Source organism: Ornithorhynchus anatinus, chromosome 14 (genome assembly GCF_004115215.2).
Source record: "Ornithorhynchus anatinus isolate Pmale09 chromosome 14, mOrnAna1.pri.v4, whole genome shotgun sequence".
Classification (NCBI taxonomy): Eukaryota; Metazoa; Chordata; class Mammalia; order Monotremata; family Ornithorhynchidae; genus Ornithorhynchus; species Ornithorhynchus anatinus.
Genome location: NC_041741.1, coordinates 6,147,750 through 6,155,181, shown reverse-complemented (window position 1 = coordinate 6,155,181; position 7,432 = coordinate 6,147,750). Strand labels below are relative to the sequence as shown.

The window sequence follows — 7,432 nt, the reverse complement described above, 5'->3', positions numbered from 1 at the left end:
GCCCACAACGAGCTCAGGGGCTGGGCCAATGTAGCCGGATCCTTTGCTTTCCTTTGAAACTTCACAGAGTAGTCAGCAAGATAGAACCCGAATAAAACCCAGGCCTCTTACTATAATGGAGTCAAAACCGTAAAACTGCCCAGGAAGGAAATGGTGCATTTCACATTCTTTTGAAGAAACTCTTCCTTCATTGGCTCACTTCTGCCTGCAGAGCAAGTGTGAAGCCAAGTAACCAATTATCTTATGGCTAGTTAGCATTAGTTAATGCTAAAAAGATTTGGTTAATGGAAATAGATTGGCTTATCCCACAAGTTTGTACATTTTGGAAATGCCTTAATAGGGGCTCCAGGGAACAGAGAGCAAATACCTCAACTGAAACTTCTGTCTCATTTTTGCATCATGTAGTTTTCACCTGGAATGCTCTTTTTCTTTATGTTCGTGGCCTTTCTGAAAAACATACCACCTTCTTACTCCCACCCTGGAAATCAAAATGCCTCATGGATCTCCAAAATATCTACTTTTAAATACCGATTTTCAAAGAGGAGGCCCCAGATGTCTTTGAATCTTTGGATGAGTTTCACCTTGGAATAGCTCTGTGAAGGAAGTATTTTCAAACAATTGCTTTACATGTCCGGAGCGGCTGCAATCTTTTATAATGGTGAGACTGGCACCTCACGATACAAAATATGCCTGCAATAAACACTTCCATCAAGAAGAAAGCACAGACTACCCACAGGAAAAGCGGAAGGATGAAATGCTCGATCTGGTGAGACCAAGAAGAACTGAACTCTTTCCTGTCCTTCCCTTGGTGCTTTTCACCTCCTCTCAGCAGCGTAAATAAGTAAGCAGCATGGCCTAGTGACAAACAGCGTGGCCTAATAGATAGAACACGGGCCTGTGAGTCAGAAGGACCTGGGTTCTAATCCCGACTCTACCTCGTGTCTCCTACGTGACCTTGGACGAGTCCCTTCACTTCTCTGGGCCTCAGTGACCTCATCTTTAAAATTTCAAAATAAATTACAGGTAGGAGGAAGCAGTAGAGTATAAAGATGGGTGCATATGTGCTTCGTGGAGGTGTGGGGGAGAGTCCCCCGACGCCTAAGTGACGGGGAAGTGCCGGAGTGTCAGTTCAAGGGGGAGAAAAGTAATAATGATAACAGCGGTATTTGTTAAGCACTTACTGTGTGCCAAGCACTGTCCTAAGCTCTGGGGTAGGTGCAAGCAAATCAGGTTGCACAGAGCCCCTCTCCCACGTGGGGCTTACAGTCTCAATCCCCATTTTACAGATGAGGTAACTGAGGCACAGAGAAGTGAAACCACTTGCCCAAGGTCACCCAGCAGAAACTTGGCGGGGCCAGGATTAGAACCCAAGATCTTCTGACTCCCAGGGCCGTGCTCTAGCCTCTACACTATGCTGCTTCACTGTAGTGTGGGGAGATGAGAGGCTACTGAGGGAAAGCCTCCAGGAGGAGGTGTGATTTTCAGTAGGGCTGAGAAGATGGGGAGAGCAGTGGGTTGCTGGATGCGAAGGTGCGGGGACGGGGCTTCAGTATGAGGTCAGCAGCAAACGAGCTGAGTACGGGACCCAGTGAGTAGTATCAAGGCCTCGAGAGTAACAAAGAGTATGAGCTGGGATGTGGTGGGAAAGGAGGGAGGATAAGTGGGAAGGCAGAGCTGATTAAGTTCTTTAAAGCTTACAGTCAGAAGTTTCTGTTTGAACTGGCGAGAAGTGCGCATTCATTGGTGCTTTGAGTCGGGAGCTAATAATAGTAATAGCATTTGTGTAGCCAAGTGCCAAGCACTGTACAAAGCGCTGGGATAGATACGAGATACTCACATTGGACACGGTCCCTGTCCCATATGGGGCTCACAGTCTAAAATGTGTGCCGATGTCTGAGAAATATGTTCCAGGCAGCAGAGCGAAGTGTGGAATGGCAGGGAAGTCTTTGAGGAGATGGCTGCGGTAGTCAAACCGGGATATGACTAGTGCTTGGACCAGCGTGGTAGCCATTTGAGTGGAGAGGAGAATATGGGGTGGGGGACTAGTAAGGGGTAAAAGGATTCTAGAGGTGTTGTAGAGGAGGAATTGGACAGACTGAGAGAGAGGGCGGGGAGGCAGTTGAGGATAACGCCAGGATTACAAGGTCGAGAGAAGGAGAGGTAGTCGAGCTGTCAGCTGTGATGGGAAAGATAGGAGGAGGAAAGGAGTTAAGAGGGAATTGGCGGAGTTAATTTTGGACGTGTTGAGCTTGGAGTGCCGGCAGGACATCCACATGGAGATTTCCTGCCTCGTGCGTGTCAGCCACCCAAGGAGATTGTTTCTGTGTGTCCTTGCTATGGGTTTGAAATGTACTCATTGCAATATTAATGCTGAAACGTCAACGAACCCCGTTTCCCAAACATTGCAATTTCAAGTCGACTCCAGACATTCAGAATAAATCCTATGGAGACACTTAGGTGTATTTACTGTCAAAAATAGTTTATTTAAATAGATTATGAATCTAGAAATAGATTATTTAAATGTTTTTATTTAAATTGAGTCACGATTCATTCCATATTTCATTTGATAGATGAGCATTATATTAAGCTGTAATTATTTTTGAAAAATGGATGGTGTAATTGCTATATCTACTTCTACATTTCAAAAATAAAATGTTTCATCCTCTGCAGTGATTTATATCCCATTGTTAAATGGAGCTGTAATCAATGACCTTTTATAAAATGTGAAAGTCATAAAAATAGCATAATACTGCTTCCTAGGAGAGGGTCTTCTGGGGAACCAAAATGTGCTGTTTACATTATGGCCAGAATTACTTCGAGCCCTGCTCGATTCCTCTAAGAGAGGGGATTCTGCGGGAAAAGGCTCTTCACCACCTTCCCGAGCGAGCTCTTCAGTGTATTTTAGAGGACGCTGGGTTGGGGCAGAGTAGGTGGAAGTCAGCACGGTGATCCACTGCTTGAAACGGACACACTCCCTATCTACACAGCAGAAAAAGGGAGGAGGCAGAGAAAGCTGCTCTTCTTCCCTTGGAGGACTCTTAGCCCATCCAAGGTGAATTTGCTATAGAGCATCTTACCGAGCAATAAAATGAAAAAGTGGAGAGTGAGGTTGTGGACGAGTGAGTGAACACGTTTTTCCGGTCAAATTTGGGAGATTGGGATTTAAAATGACTCGGTTTAGGAGGGGAATAAGTTCCAGGGATCCAGGTGTTCTTTGTGGTTTCTTCCACCGATGTAACTCAACTAGCCAGGGAATTAGTGTAGGCAGGAGTCTTATCCAACTGGGTTATCTCACAAAGTCCTGACACTGTTCTGCTTCTCCCGTGTTCAATTATTTTAGACTTTCTTGGAAATAAATTCATTTCAGAGTGAAGAATGAGTTAGCCTTTGAGGCTGTGTAGCAGACAAGCCTATCTTGCCCGAATGTGCAGTTCAATTTCTCTTAATTAGCCATTATACCAACTCCTACGAAGGAAAGCAGCTTTCCAATTCAAACTAGAGCTCCGATGGATGTTGGCTGAGGAAGAGATATGGCCCCAAATAAAATTAGTCTTTCACGTGATATTAATTTCGTGTTCAGTCAGAGTTGCACAAAGTGTGTTTTGTTGTCAGAGAGTACATTGTCAAATCTGCATTGGATCGACTGACTCGTTATTTAGACAGGTGGAAACTATTAATATTTTCCAAAAAAAAAAGGCATAACAGATGAAGCATGACCAACTTTGGAAATTACGTGTCATTTGCCAAGTTTCACAGAGAAGCAGCATGGTCTAGTGGAGACAGCCTGGGACTGTGAGCCCCATGACCTGGGTTCAAATTCCAGCTCTGCCCCTGGCCTGCTGTGTGATCTTGGGCAAGTCACTTAACCATTTTGGGCATTGGTTTCCTCACCTGTGAAACGGGGATTAAATACCTGTTCGCTCTTCCGCATAAACTGTGATCCCCAGTGGGGACAACATGTGATCTGACTGTAGTCGACCAACCCCAACAGTTCTTGTCACATAATAAGCACTTAAATTATATTGTCATAATTTTTGAAGAATCTTTCCTTCTCTCTAGTTTTAATATTTGGAGGATCAGCCACATGTTGTTCATTCAGCAGTTGAAAGTACTGGGTGCTAATCTCCTTCTGCAAATTGGGGCCAACACCTCATGGAAAACTGTTTTATCGGAATCACATATGGAGCTGGAACAAGCACTGAGAAGCAGCATGACCTAATGAAAAGAACGCAGACCCGGGAGTCAGAATACCTGGGTTCTAATCCTGGCTCCTCCATTTGCCTGCTGTGTGGCCTTGGGCAAGTCACTTCACTTCTCTGTGCCTCAGTCTCCTCATCAAATAGAGATTTGATACCTGTTCTCCCTCCTACTTAGTCTGTAAGCCCCATGTGTGATAGGGCTGTGTCCAACCTTATTGTCTTATATATATTTTCCAGCACTTAATGCATGCTTGGCACATAGTTATTATCGTTATTATTATTGTGGAGTAACTGGACAGCAGGAACCTAGCTTCACTATCTCTAAGTAACGACATCGCTCTGTGGTTTTAAGGGACTATTCATCTAGCGGAAATGAATTCCAAGAAATTTCTTCTAGGGCATAATGTCCTAACTGAAAGTGTCCGGGCCTGGGAATCCCAAAGACTTGGCTTCTAATCTCATCTCTGCCAGTTGCCTGCTCTGTGACCTTGGGCAAGTCACATAACTCCTCAGTGCCTCAATTGCCTCATCTGTAAAATGGGGATTAAACTCCATGTGGAACAGGGATTGCTCCAACCTAATTAGCTTGTATTCACCCCAGCACTTAATACAGTGCATGGAACATAGTAAACACTTAAATACCATGAAACACCCCCGCCCAAGACACACAAATATTATTATTTTGGGGGGAAACCGCGGAGTGTAGTTTCTCTTCATGAAAAACCCTTCTCTCCTTCCCATCCTTCCCGCCCCACCACATTCCTGGGTGTCAGGTTCATGTCACCATTCCCTGATTTTCAGGGAACTGACAGAAAAGAGTGAAGTGGATTTGTTTCAGGCCCGCTAAGGGCGAGATCGTGACTCACTCTCAGCTTTCAGTGCGAGAGCTGCTGACGCACAGTCCCTTCTGGCATTTTAGGAAGATGGATACACGCTCTTCGGGGATGCCCCGGCTTGTTGAAGCACCCCTCTGTAAATAGTAATAATAATGATAATTGTAATATTTGTTAAGGGCTTACCACCTGCCAGGCACCGTACTGAATGCTGGGGTGGACACCTGCAAATCGGTTTGGACACAGCTCCTCTCCCACGTGAGCTTCACGTCTCAATTCCCATTTTACAGATGAGGTAACAGAGGCCCAGAAAATTGAAGTGACTTGCCCGGGGTCAAACAGCAGACAAATGGCAGAGCCGGGATTAGAACCCATGATCTTCTGACCCCCGGATACGCGGTCTAACCACTCATCCCGCCACGTAAAGGGTCGTCTGTTTTGTACGATCTCTCCTTATTAGGCTTAGGTCTGAACGGTCCTACTGCTTTGCACTGAGTTAATGTGCCAAGCAGGAGCAAGAGAGAAGCTTACACACCATCATGGATGTAGCCGATAATCTGCATGGGCAAAACCCCTTTGCTAGCACCAGGCTAGTGTGACAATTTCCCCAAGGAGATCTGTTTCTGTATCCTTTAACTTGTACATGAACAAAGCAGGAATTAATAGATAAAAAAATATCTATTGGTCTTTTCCTAAAAGGTCCAATAAAATTCCAAACAGCCAAAGATATTGGGATGCAGTTATAGGAAGGGGTGCAGCCTGGGAAATCAAAAATTGCTTGGGGTGCAGTTTAGAAAATTCCTTATTCAGCGCGCTACTTCGATTCCTTGTGATCCGTGAGAATTCACGTAGCCTGGAAGGTGGAAACTGATTCCAAGGGAGTAACGTACCCACTGGGACAAAGCGCCTCTGTGGTTCTTATTTTATCCAAATCAGGTACAGTACAGCTGACCTCCCTTACCCCGGAGCAGAGAACGCTGCTTAGGTCCACAGCTTCTAGGGTCAGTTTTTGCCTTTCCTGCCTTTCCAAACTCTACCTTTTTCGTTCTTATTTTTATAATGAGGAAACAGAGGCCCAGAGCGGTTAAGTGACTTGCCCGAGGTCACCGAGCAAGCAGCTGGCAGAACCAGGATTGTAACCCCCATCTCCAGACTCCCAGGTCTGTGCTCTTTCCATTAGGCAATGCTGCTTCTCACTAGGCCATATTGCTGATCTAGCAGCCACGTTCCTTGCCCACAACGAGTTTACAATCTAGCAGGGACGGTTCACGTTTCCAGGATTATACCGTTCTCTACTGAGTCCATTCATTTTCTAAATGGCTGACACTAAGGCCTATGGTTTCTCTCATTGCTCTCCCAGTCGAATTTGCTTTGGGAGCGAGCCATTCCCCTGCAATTTGCCAGAAAACTTGCAAAGCTGAAATTGACCTCTCTCCATTCTGCCCATGCCTAGACAGTGGGATCCATTAAGAGATAAGGCATCTGTTGAACTGGAGATGCTTTTTATTAATGAAGAGAAACAACTGGCATGCTTTCAAATGAGGGGAAAGCAATTATCATTCAGTCCGATGAATCAGCTGATGCGCCTTCCCACCTCGGACTAGCTGCGGGTAATGAAAATGTAATGCATGTTGAATTCACCGGCGACAAATTTGTTTTTGAATCGCCCAGTGCGACCAGCTCAGCTCTAATAGCGTCCTCCTGAGAAATGACAGGCAAAAACAAGTGTCCTTCGGAATGATGGATAGCGCGGATTAAGCGCCGGTTGTTCGACTACCCCAAGTTTAAATCACTGTCAACCTTGAAACAGCGGTAAGGAAGGGGATGACCCCAGTCAAAATGGCTGCTTTTCAAGATGGACAGCCCACCACACCCCAATTTAAAATAAAGCACCAGGGGATTAATTGGCTTGCCTAGATTCAATTCCATTTTTTACATCGCTGTCATTCTTATTTGAAGATGGTGTTTCTGATTGGGGGATCCTCTCTGGGCTGGTGGATGGAGATGAGTTGACTGATGCAGGATTGACTCTGGACGTGCCAAGTGAAGCCCAGCCCCACCGTGGCTCCATCATCAAAAAGTCATTCGATGGCATTAAGACTGTGAGCCCTATGTGGGACAGGGACTGTATTCAACCCGATTTGCTTGTATCCACCCCAGCGCTTAGTACAGTGTCTGGCATGTATAGTAACTGGTTAACAAATACCTTAATTCCATAACTGTGGAATAATAATTCCAAATACCATAATACCATAATTCTTACTTTTATTGAGCACTCACTACGTACGGAGCACTGTACTAAGTGCTTGGGAATGCAAACCGCCATCCGTTTTTGAAGATGTTTTACATCCACATCTTTTCAATTCCAAACCACCATCCATTTTTGAAGACGTTTTGTCC

The 7,432-nt window shown here is 45.2% G+C and overlaps 1 long non-coding RNA gene across 1 annotated transcript in view; it reads left to right on the top strand.

Annotated features, from left to right (window-relative positions):
- The first annotated feature begins 380 nt into the window (after window positions 1-380).
- The window catches only part of LOC120638794, a 285,479-nt gene continuing 278,427 nt past the window's right edge, over window positions 381-7,432 (top strand). The window contains exon 1 of the long non-coding RNA XR_005660742.1: window positions 381-766. This is a non-coding gene — a long non-coding RNA (uncharacterized LOC120638794). The remainder of the gene's footprint in view (window positions 767-7,432) is intronic.